This window comes from Sander lucioperca, chromosome 11 (assembly GCF_008315115.2).
Source record: "Sander lucioperca isolate FBNREF2018 chromosome 11, SLUC_FBN_1.2, whole genome shotgun sequence".
In the NCBI taxonomy this organism is placed as follows: domain Eukaryota; kingdom Metazoa; phylum Chordata; class Actinopteri; order Perciformes; family Percidae; genus Sander; species Sander lucioperca.
The window spans coordinates 18,662,348-18,684,149 of NC_050183.1; positions in this window are offsets into that span (position 1 = coordinate 18,662,348).

A 21,802-nucleotide genomic window follows, 5' to 3' on the forward strand; every position below is an offset into this window, starting at 1 on the left:
TGAAACAGGAGTAAATAGTGAATTTGTTGGGGACTATTTTCAGTGGTGGAGTAACACATTTGCTGCTCCAGTGAGTACAGTATTCCTGGCTCAATTATGTATTTTCAATAATTCCATGTACAAAACATTTAGTTCTTTTGCACAGAGGATTACTTTAAGGCTTTGACTACACAATAGTGCATTGCTATTTTTGGTCTTTTCATGGAATTAGAAAAAAGGAGAATATCATATATATATATATATATATTTTTATTTTTTATTTATTTATTTTTTTTCGTTAGCGTTCAACATTAGTGGCTGACCTCACTAATTCTTTTGTGGCTGAATGGGAGCAAATCTCTGTAGCCAGGTTCCACAATCTGGTTGAATGCCTGTGTCCACATTATTTTGGCCATGTAGTGTATGATTTTGAATTTATGTGTATTGTTTGTGAGTGGGTCTCTGGATGTTGTGTGTACACTTTCAAAGGTGTCTTCTCGTTGCCTGGATGGCCACAGGTAAAGAGTGACACAGATCAGCACAGCTGTTAGGAGAGCCAACCTGACCATCTGTGCAAGGTGACTTCCAAGAGGTATGTGTGAGTAGTCAGATATCATCTCTAGATACCATCTCAGACTATTCTGCTCTGCTGCTGCTGAATACAACCTTGCATGCGTGCCCACAACTGGGGAAAATAGATTACTGGACGGGTTTCGAGGTCTGTGGCTCATAGAGCTGTGATCCCTGCACTCCAGCTGGAGGAGGGCAGATGAAGAACTGATTATAAAGGACATATGCAGGATCAGGAGGCATTCGAAGAACAGCGAGAAGGATGGAAATTGGATCAACAATCAATGCCAGCAATTATCATAACCTATAGTATGCATCCATACATTATTGAAGAGTCCCCCTTTGTTTCCTCCTTTTTTTATCGAAACAGCAAAGACTAACACCCTCTCTTGATGTTTTAAAGTGATCTACCCAAACATTTTAATAAATAAACATCCAATTCTATGGCTGCTTTTCATAACAAAAGAGTGATTAAACCCACAGTTGATTAGAGTTTTTACATTTTGTTGTTTTAAAGATCCTTGTGCAGAGGAAGGGATGCTTCAGCAGAAACTGTGAAATCTTTAGAATAAACAGAAGCATGAGTCGTTAGTTAGCGCACAATCAAAGGCAAAACAAATATGAGAGTGCCACCCACGACTGACGGTAGAGCTCTGGGAAATGCATTTAATGCTTTTTGCACTAAAGATGACAAAGAGCCAAACAAAAACATCGTATGGCACAGTGAGAGGTTGCCACTGTTACTTCACTGTTTTATTATAAATATTGCTGCTGAAATTTTCCAGCTTCTCGCCATGTGTTTGTTTCAGTTGGCTTGTGTGCTAACCTGCATTACAACTTTAACTTAAATTCTTTAAATTCTGAAGTGGTTGGGGCAACCTGGTAAAGGACAGTAGTACCATGATGGCATGCAACAGTCATTGAAAAATGGAGACGATGTGATTCAAAAATTTCAATTTTTCCATAACTTCTTAAAGGTCCAGTGTGTAACGTTTTTAGTTGTTTATTTTATTATCAAAATCTGTGTTGCCTATTCACAAACTTGTCCTTTTTCATGAATATTTACCACCACCATCAATTCCAAGTATTCCTTTTGGCTTGAAATTTTACATTTGCATTCACATGAACTGGGGTAGACGCTCCATATTCATGCGCCATCTTGAAATACGTTAGCCGGTAAGTGACATACAGGATATACTGCTCCGCCTTTCGTGTTTTCGCTGTCACATGATAAACTCACAGGTTCTGCTGTCGCTTCCCGGCCCCAGCAAGTTTGAAGAAGGAAACATGGAGGACCACACGTATTCAAAATCCAAATTTCAGGAACAGGAGTCTTCGTCCAGAAAAAGAAAAAGGAGATTGAAAAGAGCAAGAGACCGGCTTTTTGAAGCGTGAAGGCTACCGTAGCTGTAATACGTACTTTGAACTGCGTGGTGCGAGAGAGTTGATTGTGATATATGATCTCAACGCTAGATGGGAGAAATTCCTACACATTGGACCTTTACGGAGTTGATGAAATATTTGGTAAATCTGCTTATTCACTTTTATAAGATCATGATGCAATTAACTTAGCTTAGCATAATGACTGGAAGAAGGGTGACATTGCCAAACAAACGTTTTGATTTGATTGGTAAGCTTATGAGGGTCTGATATGGATTTTTAGTAAATTTGGAGAGAGCCAGGCTAGCTGTGTCCCCCTGTTTTCAGTCTGTATGCTATGCTAAGCTAAGCTAATCACCTCATGGCTTTAGCTCCATAATTACTGCAAAACAGACACAAGATTGGAATCAATATTCTCGTAGTAGCTGTGGAATGAAAGTGAACACATGCACTGTAATTCATTTTCAGCACCACAAACCTAGTCCAAATCATAGCCTACATGTAAGAACTGGTGTAGTATGTTGTTTGTTAGTTCTTGTTGGTGTTTATAATGATGTGTTACTGTGTTAAACATGTCACCTCTTAAATAATAAGAGGGGGAGGGGAGTGTTTGCCTGTCTTCCAACCAATGCATGGTGGGATACTTGTCTTCAAATGCATATATGAAGGTGAGGAAAACAAATTAATAAATGGGTTCCCAGACTAACTATTAATTGGCTCAGTGCTCTCTCAGTTTTACCCTGAACCTTATCTCCAAAACCCCTCATTTTTGTTTCAGTGCATAAAACAATAATATATGATGTTATATCCATCCAATTATCCAGCTTGGCATGTAAAAAAATGAAAGTAGTGTCATCCTAAATGAAAAGAGAGAAGATTCATGGATTCGAGCCATCGCAATTTGGAAGAGAGAAAGTTTATTATGCAGAGGAGAATGCAAATGTTGTGTACAAAACTTCCCATAATCAGCCCTGCAAAAAAAGGCACACAAAGCCTTGGTACATATTGGTATTCTGCCCGTATTTCCTGCTGTGGTGGGTGTTCACATCGCAGCGATTATCCCACCGAGACAGAGTGGCACCGAACACCAAATATGCTTCAGTGTGTGTGTGTGTGTGTGTGTGTGTGTGTGTGTGTGTGTGTGTGTGTTCAAGGTGAGGAGGACAGAAGTAGACAGACAATTTGTATATTAAGTTACGAAGTGAAAACCTCAAGCAGTTCATCTCACAGGTCGAAAGCTTTTATTTGAAGTGGAAATTGCATTGCACATTGAGTACACTTTATTATTCTACATCCTATTGTATGTCTATTGTATGTCTCCGAGAGATGATGATAATTATTCCACTCTTACTTTTTTTTTAAGGATATTAAGAATTTGTTTCATTAGAGAGCAGGAGCCTGTTTTTAGTTTTGTTATTGATGGAGCTGCTTGGTACAGTATCGTCCCCATGCTCTCGGTTATATAAGCCTATTGCTTATTTATTATTTAGTTCTAGTCAAAGTGAATAGTAATTAGCCATGACCCTGTTTGATGCTGCAACTGAGGCCTGTTAAATTGATGCTGTGGAATAACTGTGGTGCCAAAACGAACTCAGTTCAAACCTGTTCATTTATTCATGTCAGGCTCATCTGTAGTGCACTTTCATAAAAGTTTTCCTCTTATTTTGCTAGGGTTTGCTCAGCTCTTTTTTTTTATATAGAAGTGTGTCTGTGTGCAAGTTTGAACATAAAAGTGAGACTGGATGCTGGTGGTGGGAAGGAGGAGATATAAATTGTGAGATACTATCAGAATTATCCTCCGTACAAGATTACAAGTGGTAATGTTTTCATTCACACAAGATTATTAAGAATACCTTCAGGTCTATCAGATAATGTTAAACAACCCAGAACTGAAAATGAGGCGGTCATGATACTGTAGAGGGCAATTTACAGAATGACATGAGCTTGTAAATAGCTTCAAATGATGTGTCTCATGATTTTTTTATAACACATTAGCTGTTACTTTCATTAGCGACTACAAAAGTCTAGCAGGATCTAAAAGTTTTGGTAAAGCAAAAACAGCAACATTAAATATAATTCCTTGCCTTTGATGTAAAATCTTCAAGAAGATTCTCGAGAGCCAGTGCTGATGGGGGATGAGCTCATATAAGTTTTTTTTTTTTTTTTTGCATTGCTTGAGGTATATATTTGTCATAGTTTAATTATTTGCAGTAAAACACCCACATGAGGGTAGCGAAGGTTATGAAAAAGGCAATCAACTATGCCAAATGAACATACTCCAGCAACTGTGCTCCAGGGGATAATACATATTTATTCAAAGTCATTCATGTTTATGAGCCACAAAGATTCTCATGACTTCCAAAGTGGAAGAAGACACACACTATTTATGCATTTTAATGTTCCACTGTGGATACAAAATCTTAGAGTTCAAGTATAGCTGCCTGCCAGTGTTTAACTGTTGGCAAAACTTTTCAGACCGCAGGGGATTTGCTTAGAGACAGAATACTTTCTAATGACTAGTATTAATCAGAAACTATTGACCAACTCTGCACGGTCTGATTACAACATATTGAACTGTAGAGTGTTATAAAAGCTTAATTTCCCATGCATGCACAGACATGTTCAATCTGTGGCTATTTTAGTTATGCTCACAACTTCTCTCCCACTCTTATCACCAGAAAATACTTTGTTATCCAGGTTACTAAACCCCAGATTATGTTCTATGTCAGCATTTTAAAAGATCTAATGCCAACAATTTTACAATACATTTTTTCGACAATATCTGCACATGGCAACTACAGTATAGTTAACGGGGAAAGACACCAATTTTACACATCAAAGTCTGAGGAGTACTGCATGTGAAAAAGTTGTCTAAAGCCTTTTGTTGCTCCACAGGGAGCTGTGCTAAATCTGATAAATTGCCTCAAGTGATGTCACCTGTGTCAGCATTGGTTGGGGCTGAAGACTACAAGTTTGAAAATGATAAAAAAAAATCTGGGGGTGAACGAAGTGAGTTTACCAGACCTCTGCATCTACGCTTGAGGCTAGCAGCTCCAGGCTAAATTAGCCGCTACTAGCATAACACACCCAAATCCCTGACCTAACTGTCAGTGGCTGATTTGCATTGTGGGACATTTAGTTGCCAGATGCCCCACGCCCATCCACCACCCCGACAACCACACTGTTGCTCACCACTTAACTATATAAAGACAGTGGCTGTAAATTGCGAGCTTCAGATTGGTCCAGTATGAATATACTTCTTATGGACACTGGACTGTGTCTTCTGATTGGTCAGTGTTCCTGTGCTGTCCTGTCCTGTCCTTTTCCTCCTAGCTTGTCACATTTGATTTAGTAACATATATTTTAAAAACGTATCAACCTCGGCTACACTCCATGTGTTGTATGAAAGCATTATGGACTTGGCATTCTGTTGATCCTCATGACAAGAGAAAGAACAAGAACAAGAATCTCCACAGGGAGGTCAAAGGTCAGGCTCAGCTGCAGGGGGTAGAGATTCCAACCCGTTCTCACTCCCAACTCGTCAGTTGGTCAGTGGCTCTCAGCGTCGGATACCGATGCAAAAATCCCCCTTTGGACTACGGCACTGTAAGGTGACGTAGTATTAAGAGCGACAATGGTACAGAGTAGTATGAAAGACACATAAGGAGGTTGGTTGGGGTGGTGGATGGGTCAAACAACACAGAACTTTCAACCAGGAGACATGGGTTCATGTCACCCGTTCTTGTCCCGCGTGTCACTGAAACGTACATTTTATAACCCCATCCACGATCTTATCAACACCTGTCTCGTTTTTGTGCCACATGTCAGTTAAACGTACATCCCGACCCAGAGCGTCAAAAAGTGACGCCAAGAGTCCTGAACAAGCGCGTCTAAATATAACACCAGAGGGCTAGAACGCGAGTCCAGAGAGCGTCAAATAGTGACAGCAATTGTCCTAAGCCAGAGCGTCAAAAGTGACTCCAAGAGTCCCTAACAAAGCACGTCTAAATATGACGCTAAAGGAGACTTTTTGCATCAATAACAAACACCAAAGGCACCTGACTAAGATTCACTTTTTGACGCGATGGGAGTGAGAATGTTTTGGAGATTCAGTCGCTTGCTAAACGGCACTTCAGTCAGGAGGATTGCTCTGCCTCATAGACGACTGGACCAGTTCCTTTCTGTCTGTTTCTGATGCCTTCCTCATGTCAATACCCTGATGATTGGCACTGATAATGCTGCGCCGGTGCAAACTTGTAACCTCTGACGTCTAAAGTGTAAGTAACACATACATCATCTGTATCCATATTTTATGACTTGCTTAATTCAAGTTTATACAAAACCAACTATGTATTTTAAATATGTTATGGATGCTACTTTGTCAGACCACCAACTGTAACTTTGCTCTTATTTCTCAGATTCTTGGAGTGATTTGGCATTATTTAATCCTAAAAATCTAAACAAAGACTGATCTCTCTTATGGACAGAAAAGAAATGCATACAAGAAAAGATAGAGCAGCCAGCAGATGGGTAAACAGCTCTACCACGCCTTGCTGCCTTGCTGCATAAACTGCATCATGTCATGCTTTTCATACTAATGAGAGACAATTAGTCCTGAGAAACAGTGAGCCACCCCTCCATGTGTCAAACACAACATTCTCTGTTTGATGTGGACTTATTTGTTATGCACCCAGGGCTTATTACTGAATGAATGGCTCTTGTTATAATTGTTGACTCAGCACCACGGCCTGAGAATTTAATTGCAAAGCATTGTCGGCATCATGTGGCAGCCTGACTGTGCAAGTCTCCCCTATGTATTATCAATGTTACATCAGATTTATTGAGTATGTTTTCAAAAGAGAAACTCATCCCCGTAAAGAGTTTGCTGATTTGTGACCATGAGGACACTTTGAAACACAGTGTGTCAGAAGTTCACTTAAAAATGTAAATCAATAGCAAGAATGCTTCATGTGCAGCACAATTCAAATTATTTTGTGTTCATTTGAATCATAAAACATGCTGTGGTGCTGTATGCTTAGGGTAATTTGAGATTCAGCCAGTGGAATTTTCTTCCAGGGTTTCTCCCCTTCCTCTCTATTAAACAAATAAATAATGACGCATGCAAAAAAGGCCCCCCAACTGAAGTCACACAGGGTGGTAAGTGTCTAAGATAGGATAAAAGTTATAAATAAATAACAGAAAATACAATAGTAAATACATGAGTGACGAGTACGAATTAGTTTTATATTAAATAAATAAATAAATACAAATTGAGTAAACAAAGTGATACAACACAATGATGCTGTCACTTCTTCAGGAATGATTGATTCAAGTTTTGGTCACTTGGAGGCAGTAGAAAAAGCTGTAAATACAACCGTGATATATAACCACCTTATGAAGTTGATATTGCCCCAGCCCCCTGCATTGCCCTTCTCCATCCATCCACCACATGCCCTCAGGCTTTCCCACCTGTCCCAGTCCTTTGTCATTTCAGATCCAGCCACTCCCTTCTGCCCTGCACTAACCCCTTTTTCCCATTACTTGACCTTCCCTGCCTACCAGCTCATCTGTTTCCACTTTCCCTCATCAGTCCTGCATATATACCAGCCCATCTCCTCTCATTCCTGGCCAGATTGTCAACAATGCTCATGCCTTTACTTTCCAGCCATCTGTACCTGAACTCTAGCCTGATCTGTTCCTGATTTACCTGTTCCTACATTTCCTGGACATTAGCATTGATTTGGAGTTGTGTTTGAATATAGGCTACATCCAATATTCACTCTTCTCTTAGCTCTGTTTTGCTCTCCATTAACTTTTGTTGTTTTGAGCTTTTTATTTGATTTAAAGAAAAACATAAGTATATCCAAGGTATGTAATAACTTGTTGACCAGCCATTGCAGTGGAAGTTTTAAGTAAATTGAATCACCAACAGCAAGACAAACATCTGTGAAGAACATCACCAACATCTGCCCACACAAACTTACTTACTGTCCCTACATGTTGGGGGGCCTCTGTGTACAGTATTACTGGTTGACTCCCACCACTGTATTTGAAATTCAAGTTATGCTGATGATTACAGACTAAGGTGTGAAATTCATCACATGCAGTACCTACTTCCACAACCCCAGTCTTGCATTTGCCTCTGTTGATTTTCTATATGTTGCGATCATGAGAAAAGTGCCAAGTCTGATCAGCGTGAAACTGGCTTCTGTGGTACAGTATGTGTCACCGTGATACAGTCACAGCTCCGAACGGCAAATTCGCTGGTGACTAATCTGATTCCATCTGACAGCTTTCACATAATCTCCACATCATCCCCAAATAGAAAAAAGAGGATGTTGTGAAAGTGGAGGCTGTGAATGAATCAAAAGCAGTCTTCAGTAAGTCACACTATGAACATAAACTGCCTTTGTTTTCTGAGAGGAACCGATATGATTAATGACTATACAATTTTCTGCTGTCTTTGTATTTGAATGGCATGATTAATGTTCCAATTTCCAAAGTAAACTAAAGGTATTTAGTGAGTATATTGGTGCCTTTTGGATGTTGGGGTTGAAGGAAGTTTGGGGATTTTCTCTCAGTATGACTTTACAAATTGCATGGCCTGTTTAAGGCCTGGGGTCTCATTTATAAAACTGTGCGTAGGAATCTTACTAAAAGTGTATGTACACCCAAAAGCCAAAAATGGCGTACGGCAAAAACAATTCAGATTTATAAAACCATGCGTACACACATCTGTAAGCAGTGTTCCCTTTATAAATCACAGATTACCCACAAGTGTGCGTATGTGAATCAGCCTCTTATCCCACCCTGTACACGCCCATTTTTAACCATAAATAGTCCATGCAAAGCACCTCATGAATGCTGATCAGTATGTTAATGGCCTGGCAGTTGTTCTTTCCTTACGCCGAATCATGATGACTGCTGGAGAAAAAGCAAAAAACTTCTCAGACGTTCAGGAATTGCTGCAAATTGAATTATAATTTCGGCCTGTTCTTGCACTGTGTAGGGAAACCTGATCTATAAACTACTATATTAATAATACCGTCCAAACAGCAGGCATTACGCCACTCTGGGACAGCTTCGATTTACCAGACCTAGATTTAACCGAACTAAACTCAGCAAAAAAAGAAACGCCCCTTTTTCAGGACACTGTATTTTAAAGATACTTTTGTGAAAATCAAAATAACTTTAGAGATCTTCATTGTAAAGGGTTTAAACAATGTTTTCCATGCTTGTTCAATGAACCATAAACAATTAATGAACATGTACCTGTTGAACGGTCGAAAAGACAGTAACAGCTTGCAGGCGGTAGGCAATTAAGGTCACAGTTATGAGAAAATTAGGAAAGTAAAGAGACCTTTCTACTGATTCTGAAAAACACCAAAAGAAAGACGCCCAGGGTCCCTGCTAATCTGCATGAACGTGCCTTAGGCATGGTGCAAGGAGGCACGAGGACAGCAGATGTGGCCAGGGCAATACATTACAATGTCCCTACTGTGAGACGCCTAAGACAGCGCGACATAATGACAGGAAGCACAGCTGATTGTCCTCACAGTGGCAGACCACGTGTAACAACACCTGCATAGGATCGGTACATCCGAATATCACACCTGCGGGACAGGTACAGGATGGCAACAACAACTACAAGAACTGGCCAGTCTGGTGCAGTACATGAGGAGGAGATGCACTGCAGTACTTAATGCAGCTGGTGGTTACACCAGATACTGAGGGCTACTTTTGATACTGAGCCCCCCCCCCCCCCCCCCTTTGTTCAGGGACACATTATTCCATTTATGTTAGTCACATGTCTATGAAAATTGTTCAGTTTATGTCTTAGTTGTTAAATCTTTTAATGTTCATGCAAATATTTGCATATGTTAAGTTTGCTTAAAATATAAAAGCAGTTGAAAGTGACAGGAAGTTTTTTGCTGAGTATATATATTATATCCAAACAAGCCTTAGTGATAAAGTTGAAGATTATATATAATATTTATAAAAAAAAAATTAGTTGTCTGCCATTTCCCTCAGGAAACAGACGGTTGCTGACAGTTGCGAGGACCTGTACTTGGACCGGGATGGCACGGTTACGGCAGGATGCCCTTTCTACTGGACCAAATTCAGTACATAGATCCAAGGGCACAGCTTTAGGGAATCTAAATCTGCATATTAGCCAGTCATCGTCGTGGTCCCTGAAGCCTCTTTCTCTCCTGTTTATTCCATTGTCGTAGTCCTCCTGCTGTGCCAGCAGTGCCATCATGCAGCATTACGCACGGGGGTCACCGCAGAATTTATATGTTTACAACAATTTGTGATTGTTAACACCTTGCCAAAATCACAGCATTAACTAGTGGTATCTCCCACCCCGAGATACAATTTGAAGACAAAAGAAAGTGTAATAGACAAACACACTTTTCTTCATGCAGGTTTTGTCTTGAACAGTATTAAAGTTCGGACCGATAACGAGGACATTAAGTGTAACGATTGCGCGAGAGCTTAATGGCTGTATTCCCAGACTTTGGCATTTGATGATATATGCACAGTATTAAAGACATATATTTAGTTATTTAGGCTACACTGTGTTCTGCCGTTATCCAATGCTAGGGTATTTGATGCTATCCTGTATTCCGTGCAGTCGGGCCATCTCCTCCTCCTGCGCTCCGTAGCAGACAATGTGACGGTGAGACAGCACCAATTAAATATTAAGAATGAAATTGAAATTAACACTCAGTACAAGCGCAAATAACACTGCTGGATTTAATGTTCATGACAACGTGTATGATATGGAGTGAAAAAATGTGCGCGAGGCATCAATACTTGAAAATATTACGAGTAATCATTATTCCCACATTGACAAGAGTCCCACTTGGTCAGGCTTTCACTTGTTGGCGAGAGCTAAAAAGCAGCAAAGGTAACGTTAAATACAAGTACTCCACAGCGACTCTAGGGGTGACTGTTTGACAAAAATGGAAACTGCATAGTATGCCTTTAATTAAAATGTCTTCTTTTATAGGAATACTTACCTGATTTTTATTTTTATTTTTTTTAAGTATCAAGTCCTCCCCCTCATTGGCTTACAATGTGGTTTTGCAAAAAAAAAATCAAACATGCCCCTAAACATGCAGCATTATTCACTTCGCCAGACTCAGATGTTTTTGCCATGGCTCTGGGTCACCATTGGCATGCAATATTACTGCTATAAATCCAAGCTGACAAATGCTGCATGAAGGAGGAAACTACAAAGGGTTGAGAAAGTGCAACTTTTCAAGCCCACAGGAAAACGAGCATCTTTTAATGGGATGTTTTACATTTGAAATTCTTTGAATTTAAAATGGACTTTCACTCGAAGGAGACAATAGGACTGTTATTTTAATGGTCTAAATGTTTTCTAAAGTCTGACTCAGCTTGAGTGAGCTGATTCATAGGCGGAGACTTCAAATGAAGAGCAAACTGAAGAAAATTTAGTTTAATGACCGTATTCTAGGTGGGTGATGCAAACCTCAGCCACATCATGTCAGTGCTGTCGGTCACTCATCACTCAGTACGTTTACATGCACACCAATATTCCACTATTATTCCGAAATGACAATATTCTGAATTTGATACAGGTCATGGAAACAGCATATTCCGGTTGGATATTCCGAATAAGGCCTTTTTCCGATTAAGCCATGTGGGATATTCCGGTATTACTCGGGCATTGTTTGGACATGTATACAGCGCTTTCGGAATATTCGTCTCAATTGGGGTTTTCACCGTAGGCTTATTGTCAGCTCTGTGCGTTGCTATGGTTTCTGTACACAAACCAACCAGCCAAAAGTTTGCAGGGCTGGAGACCCGATAAGAAGGAGAAACACAGCTACTTTTATACATTATCAAAGACTTGGATATCAACAGGTTTTGGGATATGCGCAAACATCGCTATGCTACGGTGGCCCTGAAGTGCAAATCACAACAGCAATAAGAAAAACGCGACGGCAAATATGAAAACACGACGGCGAATATGAAAACACGACGGCAAATAGGAAAACACGACGGCGAATATGAAAACACGACGGCAAATAGGAAAACACGACGGCAAATATGAAAACACGACAGCAAATAGGAAAACACAACGGCAAATAGGAAAACACGACGGCAAATATGAAAAGACGACAGCAAATAGGAAAACACGACGGCAAATAGAAAAACACGACGGCAAATAGGAAAACACGACGGCAAATATGAAAACACGACGGCAAATAAAAAAACACGACGGCAAATAGGAAAACACGACGGCAAATATGAAAACACGACGGCAAATATGAAAACACGACGGCAAATAAAAAAACACGACGGCAAATATGAAAACACGACAGCAAATAGGAAAACACGACGGCAAATATGAAAACACGACAGCAAATAGGAAAACACGACGGCAAATAGAAAAACACGACGGCAAATATGAAAACACGACAGCAAATAGGAAAACACGACGGCAAATAAAAAAACACGACGGCAAATAGGAAAACACGACGGCAAATAGGAAAACACGACGGCAAATAGGAAAACACGACGGCAAATAGGAAAACACAACAGCAAATATGAAAACACGACGGCAAATATGAAAACACGACGGCAAATATGAAAACACGACGGCAAATAGAAAAACACGACGGCAAATAGGAAAACACGACGGCAAATAGGAAAACACGACGGCAAATAGGAAAACACGACAGCAAATAGGAAAACACGACAGCAAATAGAAAAACACGACAGCAAATATGAAAACACAACAGCAAATAGGAAAACACGACAGCAAATAGAAAAACACGACGGCAAATAGAAAAACACGACAGCAAATAGGAAAACAAAACGGCAAATATGAAAACACGACAGCAAATATGAAAACACGACAGCAAATAGAAAAACACGACAGCAAATATGAAAACACGACAGCAAATATGAAAACACGACAGCAAATATGAAAACACGACAGCAAATATGAAAACACTTCAATAAATCACAAAACACAACGGCATTAACTTCTACCGGAAAAGGTAGGGCCTATCTAGCAGTGGACGGACCCTCCTGATTGGACAGACGCACTTTCGCGCTCCCAAATCACCCACAATCCTATGCGTGCGGCTTTACCGGCTCGTTAAAAAAACAACAACAATGGCGGACCTAAGTGGGAGTTGGAGCGGCATCGCTGATGGCACAATTAACATTTAAATGTAAGTATATTTAGTGTTTGCCGTACATTTGTTATCACCGTTAATGTGTTACATCAATGTCAAGTGTTACGCATTAATGCTGGTACAAATTGCTATTATAATTAGGTAGATACACCCCGAGCTAACGTTAAGCTAACTGAACCTATCATTTAACATTAGGCTGTTAGCTAGCTAGCTGTGTTGCTGTCTTTTATGCCATTTGTGTTCGTAAAGTTTAATGTCCGGTGGCATTTTCATCTCTTTTTCTAAGCCGTTACTGTATATGCGTAATGTTAGCAGAGATTTAGAAATTGGTGTGTTTATCAGTTGTAGCTGCAGGATTGGAGGTAAAGCTGCACCTTGTTAACTTCACTAGCAAAATGTATGAGTAGTTTCCCATGTAACAAGTATAACATTCCGTTATAGCATTTATAATGGTAAAGATCTTTTTCTTGTGTTTGCAGGGACTAAGGAACAAATGGAGGCTGCACTACAACGCTGAAGTTGGCATCCGATTCGCAGCTTCCAATTCGGCAGTTAAGGGGAAATTTAAGGGGAACTTAAAACTGTCCGATTCAGCAGGGAAACATAATTTACATTGCTAAGTGACTGATCCTCCATTTTTTGAAACTCTTACTGTATTGAATGAGTGTTAGTCATTAAGGTAAATTATTAATTATGTCTAAAACACACTTTTAGATTTGTGAAAGCTTTATTGTCTTTATGAGAACACAATAAAGGGAGATTTCACCGTTTTTCTAAACTTGTCAAATCAGGACTAAATTATCCCAGAGAGTCTAAGGAGTCTTAAAAACACAGTTTGAGATTTGTGAAAGCTTTATTCTATTTGTGAAAATGCAATAAAGGGAGATTTTACTGTATTTTTCACATATAGACTACATTGGACCAGGTCCAGATCCAAAACCACAATACTTAAGACTTGTCAAATCAGGACTAAATTATCCCAGAGAGGCTAAATAAACTGTTTTATTTTATTGCCACAGCATGGCCTTTGCTAATTGACATTCAACGTAGAAGTCCACGTCTCTCCATGTCATTTCTTATATCCATGAGCAGGTCTTCCTTCTCACTTCAAAAGAAAAGTAGAAAAAGTTATTTTTACCTTTTGGAAATCAATCCAAATATCGTCATAGACTTGCCAGTGGTTTAATTTACTCTTCAAATCCTTCTCCTTCAACATAAGTGTTGTTTTCTCACCTTTCCTCAGAAAAAGAGGCAGGACTGAGTATTTATTAAGATTTTTTTTAATTCATACTTCATAGGCCATTGTCTCAGGTGAGGAGCAACCCCACTTCTGGGGAACGCTGGGTCCCGATCTTCTTTGATGATGATACCCAGCTGGACAGGATTGTGAAATACCTGTCAAACTTCCTCGACAGCTGTGACACACTCTCTGATAAAGTGTGCACCATGGTGTCTTCTGACAGGATCAAATACATCCTAAATGTGTTGCTGTCAGAGATAGGTCCACAGCAGTTCCACATTATATTCATGAAGACATTTTTTTCTATGACTTAAAGTGGCTATATGTAACTTTCAGTTTGTGTTAATTCTAGCGGCCACTTTGGACAAAAGTGGTAGTATTTTCACCACACCTGCTGTCGTAAAGGTCTTTTCTTTACGGTGCTGTATTGCCCACTGTAGATTACCAAGTTTGCGTTACCGTGTTTACACAAGTACAGGGGAAGACCTGCTCATGGATATAATAAATGACATGGAGAGAGTGAGTTAATTCTTGTCCAGTTTTGACAAGTTTAGGTATTGTGGTTTTGGATGTGGACTTGGTCCAATGTGGTCTACATATGCAAAAAACAGTAAAATCTCCCTTTATGGCATTTTCACAAATAGAATAAAGCTTTCACAAATCCCAAACTGTGTTTTTAAGACTCCTTAGCCTCTCTGGGATAATGTAGTCCAGATTTGACAAGTCTAGGTGGATCTAGACCTAGTCTAATGTGGTTTATATGTGAAAAAAAACTTATTGTGTTCTCATAAAGACAATAAAGCTTTCACAAATCTAAAAGTGTGTTTTAGACATAATTATAAATTTACCTTAATGACTAACACTCATTCAATACAGTAAGAGGTTAAAAAAACAGTTTTAACTTCCCCTTAACTGCCAAATCAGAAGCTGCGAATCGGATGCCAACTTCAGCGTCGTGGCTGCACTAGCGTCACCAGAAGGGAGAGATGAGGAGGAGAGGGAAAGCAAAAGACAAGCAGGGAGACAGAGGCCAAAAAGAGATGTTGAATAGATTATTTGCTATATTAGAGATTGCCATTCAAAAAATAAATGCATTAAATTAACTAGTTTGTCTGTGTCTTTTAAGTTTTTGGGTGTGTATATAATATAAACTGTTTTTCAATGTTTATTTTTCCATCAAATTATGACCTGGACACAGGAAACTTCTAACTGAGTAATTATATTCAGATGCTACCTGTTTTAATAACTAGTTAGGTATACAAGCTCTAAAAAGACATTAATGAAACGTGTATCTTTATTATAACATTTATTCAAACATTACTATATACTGTACACAAGTATATTCAACATGAAGCGGCGATCAGACTCAGCTCCCGATGATGGTGTTGCTTCCGGACTGCAGACAGAAGGAGAAAGATTAGGTTAGTCCAGTAGTTATCCAACCTGTCCTGGTAAGATTAGAATTGTATCATAAGTATATTTAAGCATACTGAAACATGAAGGTACTTCATGTAACTGTGTAGTGGTGTAGTTTCTTCATCATGGTCTTAACTGACAACTGTTGACCATTTAACACACTTACACCTACCTTTACTGTATTAGTGGGTGTTTATCAATGGAGGTATTATGACTTTTCATATGTTGGTTGTAGCCTTGTAGCTTGTGTGTTTACAGTACTATTTACCCTTTCTCACTTGCAGTTTAATGCATATCATACTGCCTGTGGTAGCTCATTAGCTGGTAGCGTTTACCTTGTAGTTGCTGATCATATTTTGCACTGCATTTGTCTGAAAGCTAGAAGCTACTGGACAATGAGCTAATGTTGCATACATGCAGTAAACTACAAGCTAATGTAAACGGTTTGCTACTGCAATTCTCCTTACCGGTAAGTGTTATGACTACTACAAACATGAACTCCCACGAGTTTTTAATTTATTGACATGGGATAAATAAGACAAAACGACTATTGCTTACATTAAAGCCTATCGGTGTCGGTAACGTTACCTACCTTTGCACGTTGCGAGCAAAGTTCCTGACAGAATATTCTCCTCCTGCAAGCAGACTGACGCCGATTCACCAACAGCACAGTTCATAGTTCCACATCCATTTCGTCCAGTGTTTTGAAATGAGAAACGGCTAGTCTGTCTGTTACAGTTTTTTCTGATTGCTTAAGCGCTAATCGTGAATCTTGTAGCACAATTTCTAAAACTATTAATACGTATAGCAAAACCACTCACTGAGTTTGCAAAACTAAAAGCACAAACACTGCTTTGCACTCATTTTGCAATTTTGTAACACACACTTTGCAAAACTGTAGGCACAATTCACAGCACAACACTCTTTTTGCAGAACTTTAAACACAACTCTGTGCTTACACTCAATTACCACATTTCCAACACACTACTAGCAAAATTATACACATGTATGGCTATCATTAACACTATTTTGCCAACTGTCTGGCACACATTCACATGTGAAAACTGTTTTAGATAATTAGTTCACTTTGCAATCAGCCTAAGCACTATAAATACCACAGGTAAGCTGTCTGTGTGGAGTACAATGGAAGGAGCAGTAAGAGTGAGAAGAGTGAGAATCAGAGGAGGCTGAGGAAGAGGACGAGGACGTGGACGTGGAGTTGAAGAAGTTGGAGGGAGAGGACATGGACTTGAAGAAGCGAGAGGGTTAGAGGAAGTTAGAGGAAGAGGACAAGGAGGAGCAAGAAGAGGACGAGGAGGGGAAAGAGGAAGGGTAAGAAGAGTAAGAAATAGAATAACTGATGACATCAGAGCTACAGTAGTGGACCATGTCATCAACCATGGGATGACCCTGAGGGAAGCTGGCCAACGCGTTCAGCCTAATTTGAGCCGCTACACTGTGGCAAGCATCATTAGGACATTTCGAAATGAGAATCGGTAAGTACTTTGTAGCACTGCCATACTCTAATGAGAAACACAACAGTACCATACATGCAAAAATACTGAAATTGTTACTTTACAGAATTGCTAGACGTCCAGATGTTGGGGGCAGAGGAAGAATGTTCATTCCAGAGCAAGAGACCCATATAGTGAACATGGTGATTGCCAATAATGCAATAAGACTGCACGAAATACAGCAGCGCATAATTGATAATGACACCATCTTTCAAAATATACACAGTGTAAGCATTTCTGCACTAAGTCGTGTACTTGCGCGCCACAGAATAAGAATGAAGCAAATTTACAGAGTTCCTTTCGAGAGAAACACAGAACGTGTAAAGCAACTGCGATATGACTATGTGCAGGTAAGCTATAGTGTCATTGGTTCTGAATTTGGAAGTGCATACTGTAGTGCTGTGCATGGGCCTGATGTGTTGCATTTGTTTTGTCTTGTCCAGAGAGTGATGGAACTAGAAGCAGATGCCATGGGACATGAGCTACTTTTTGTAGATGAGGCCGGTTTTAACCTCAGTAAAACCAGGAGACGTGGCAGGAACATTATTGGACACCGTGCCATCATCAATGTCCCAGGACAACGTGGTGGTAACATAACCATGTGTGCAGCTATAAGCCTAAATGGTGTTCACCATCATGCAACCATAGGCCCATACAACACTGCACATATTATTGCATTCCTGGACACCTTACATGACATGCTCACTGTTCAGAGACCAGAGCATACCCGATATGTCATCATATGGGACAATGTAAGTTTCCATAGGGCTGCTTTGGTCCGCAACTGGTTTACGGACCACCCATTCTTCATGGCACTCAACCTCCCTCCATACTCTCCATTCTTAAATCCCATCGAGGAGTTCTTCTCTGCCTGGCGTTGGAAAGTGTACGACCGTCATCCTCATCAACAGGTAGCCCTTTTACAGGCAATGGAGGAGGCATGTGGAGATATTGATCAGGCATCATGTCAAGCCTGGATACGGCATTCAAGGAGATATTTTCCACGGTGCCTTGGACTGGAGGATATCGCATGCGATGTGGATGAAATTTTGTGGCCGGACCCAGAAAGACGACATGATGTAGACTGATTGTCTTTTATACTTTTTTTTTTTTTGTGAAATTACTATTTTGTGTTCTGACTTTGTCTTGGTTTTGATGAGTGTGAATAAACACCAATACTTGAAGTTTGGATCCTTGTATGTTTACATGACACTATGACAAAAGTATGACCTCAAATTGACATCTGTACACAGAGAAAGCAAAAGCCAGATGTGTTTTGTATTCATACCATCAGTGTGTAGTTGCCACATTGTGTGCTTAGTAGATGATGGCTTGTGTTTACTCTTTGACACGAAAACACCATTTTTACGAAGGTGTGAAGAGTTAATCTAGCTGTGTTCGCTTTTGCAAGAGAACTACAATGTTTTCATAATTGGGTGAAAGGTTTTCTTATTTGTGTCTAGAGTTTTACAAAAAATGTGCTTAAGCAATCAGAAAAAACTGTGAGGCACTTTTATTTTTTCACCTCTCCTTCCTGTCAAAAGACAGACAGTGCGTCTGTCCAATCAGGAGGGTCCGTCCTCTACTAGATAGGCCCTACCTTTTCCGGTAGAAGTTAATGCCGTTGTGTTTTGTGATTTGTTGAAGTGTTTTCCTATTTGCCGTCATGTTTTCCTATTTGCCGTCGTGTTTTCATATTTGCTGTCGTGTTTTCCTATTTGCTGTCATGTTTTCATATTTGCCGTCGTGTTTTCCTATTTGCCGTCGTGTTTTCCTATTTGCCGTCGTGTTTTTCTATTTGCCGTCGTGTTTTTCTATTTGCCGTCGTGTTTTTCTGTTTGCCGTCGTGTTTTTCTATTTGCCGTCGTGTTTTTCTATTTGCCGTCGTGTTTTCATATTTGCCGTCGTGTTTTCATATTTGCCGTCCTGTTTTCCTATTTGCCGTCGTGTTTTCCTATTTGCCGTCGTGTTTTCCTATTTGCCGTCGTGTTTTCATATTTGCCGTCGTGTTTTCATATTTGCCGTCGTGTTTTCCTATTTGCCGTCGTGTTTTCATATTTGCCGTCGTGTTTTCATATTTGCCGTCGTGTTTTCATATTTGCCGTCGTGTTTTCATATTTGCCGTCGTGTTTTCCTATTTGCTGTCGTGTTTTCTTAATTGCCGTTTTGTTTTCATATTTGCTGTCGTGTTTTCATTTTTTCTGTTGTGTTTTCCTATTTGCCGTTGTGTTTTATGATTTGTTGTTGCGTTTCTCTAATTGCTGTGGTGATTTGCACTTCAGGGCCACCGTACTATGCCGACCTTTTCAAGAAGCTGGTTAAAGGAATGAAAAAGCACGCTGTGTCCGCATGGTCCAACAAGTCCGCCGCCGCTTGTAAACTTTGAAAAAATCCTATTTTGCACGGCTACATGTGAATGGGAATATAGTGGAATACTCACTTTCATTAGCCAGCTTAGTCGGAATATCGTCTTTTTCGGAATTAGGGCAAAAACCGGAATATTATGTGCATGTAAACATAGTCAATGTGACAGCAGTTACAGAAATAAAGTGAGCTTACATGTAGACGAAAGAAAGACCTGAGAACTCCTTTAGAGGGCTGAAAGAATACCGCCGACACACCTCAGAGACGGCATCTGAATAGTGAGATCATCCTTGTGATGAGAATGACTGTCGCAGAATAATGAGTGCAAATCAAATAGACGGCACATATAGTAACACCCCTTACATTGTGTTTTTCATTATCTCTCATTAGCATCTAGAACTAGCACACCTTTATGCACACTTATAACTTTACCAAGACGGTGCACAAAATAGTCAGAGGAAATTCTAATTGGGCAGTTTTATGAATTCTTTGCAACCACTCAGTCTTTCTCTCTTGCCAATGTGACGGCATTATGTTGCTATTTAAGAAGTCAAGGCATTGTGATCTGTTTCCTGGGAGTGAGGTTGTTGTTTAACCCATTTTTTTTAGGTAATTAAATTCCTTTCTGCAAGCCCTTTATCAACTGCTCTAGTATTTGCGGTTTATCTGTCACTTTAATGAGGCTGTGTTTTTTGTTTTTTTCACCTCCCTCGGGTTGTATGAAAGAATTTAAATCTATCAAAATGTGCAATTCTACACATGGAAAGCTAATGAAAACAAGGCAGTGGGAAATTAATTTAAAGTGATTTGAAAGCAAAGTCTGCACCAGGAAACTCAGAGGCGGAATGGGAGTACCTTCATTCAGTGAGAAAAAAACATGACTGAGCCCTTTAGAAAATCTTGAAACAGTTTCTGCACAGGCCGTACGTTTCCCCCAGGACTGCTATAAAAGGATCACTTTGAATACTAATATAATATGTGCTTCAGTGGATCAGTGGTCATGTGAAGACTTCTGGGATGCACCTGGACTTCATATCCCACTGTTTCCCAATTTACATTCCCGCTTCAGTCTTTTTTAAATCCTTAGTCTACCATTTGATTAATAATTCGTGCTCAGCGTACATTCTGCATAGGCCTGTCGTGAAAGTGTTTAGTAATATGCATAGATCAGATATTCGCCCTCCACCGGCAAGAGATCAGACAGGTGTTAGAGCTGTCCTTGTTATAATCTCACTGATCTCCTCGAGCACCACCACTTCGAAAGGCTCTGTCAAAAATATGCTGTATTCAGTAAAGAAGATAAAAGACATTGTAACTCTCTTGATGATGATTTAGACACCTAGTGAAGCAGTCAAAAGGTCAGTTATCTGAATTCATCACTATCATCATTAGTATTCCCACTACTGCTGTCCACCATATATCCAAATCAAATACATCCAATACTTGCATTAATATAAGCATTTCTTTCAAAAAGCAGATGTCCATTACTTCAGCTTACACAACATGTGACCACAAAGACCTGAATGTCTCATAATCTAGTGAAAAAATAAAAATAAATTGCCTCCATAGTACTGTGAAAATAATAATTATTGTAAAATATAGTTTCACTGGAGTGCGAATATGATCTTAATTACGGAGTAGGGGGACATTTCTTTCTTCTTTTATAAAATGCAAAATATAATCCATCAGTTATGCAGTCTTCTTCCTTACTACCATAGCCTTTTTAACTATCTGCTGGTCTCTCTTGCACACACCAAGTGCCAAATATCGAACGAGCATTGTCTTTTTCCATAAAGGTGCTGTCATGTCTGAATAAAGCTGTAAAGAACATCCAGTGAAAGACACCTTTGTATAAATGACAAAATGCCATTACTTCAACAGCTTGATGGAGCCAGCAATGTTATGTATTCTGTATTCTGTTAGTATTCATTGTAAAGATATACCTGAAGCAAATGTTCACTTATGCTGATGATACTGTCATTTATTCCCATAATTATTACACATATATACCAAAGATTATGTTATTTACAATTTACCCCCAGCTGCCAGACACCATCTCTTTCACCTCCCATAGATTGAGGCACTGCATTTATAAAGCCATTTTTTAGTTTATAAATCTTTCATTTTATGGTGGTTTCTACAATCTTATTTATGAAAATACA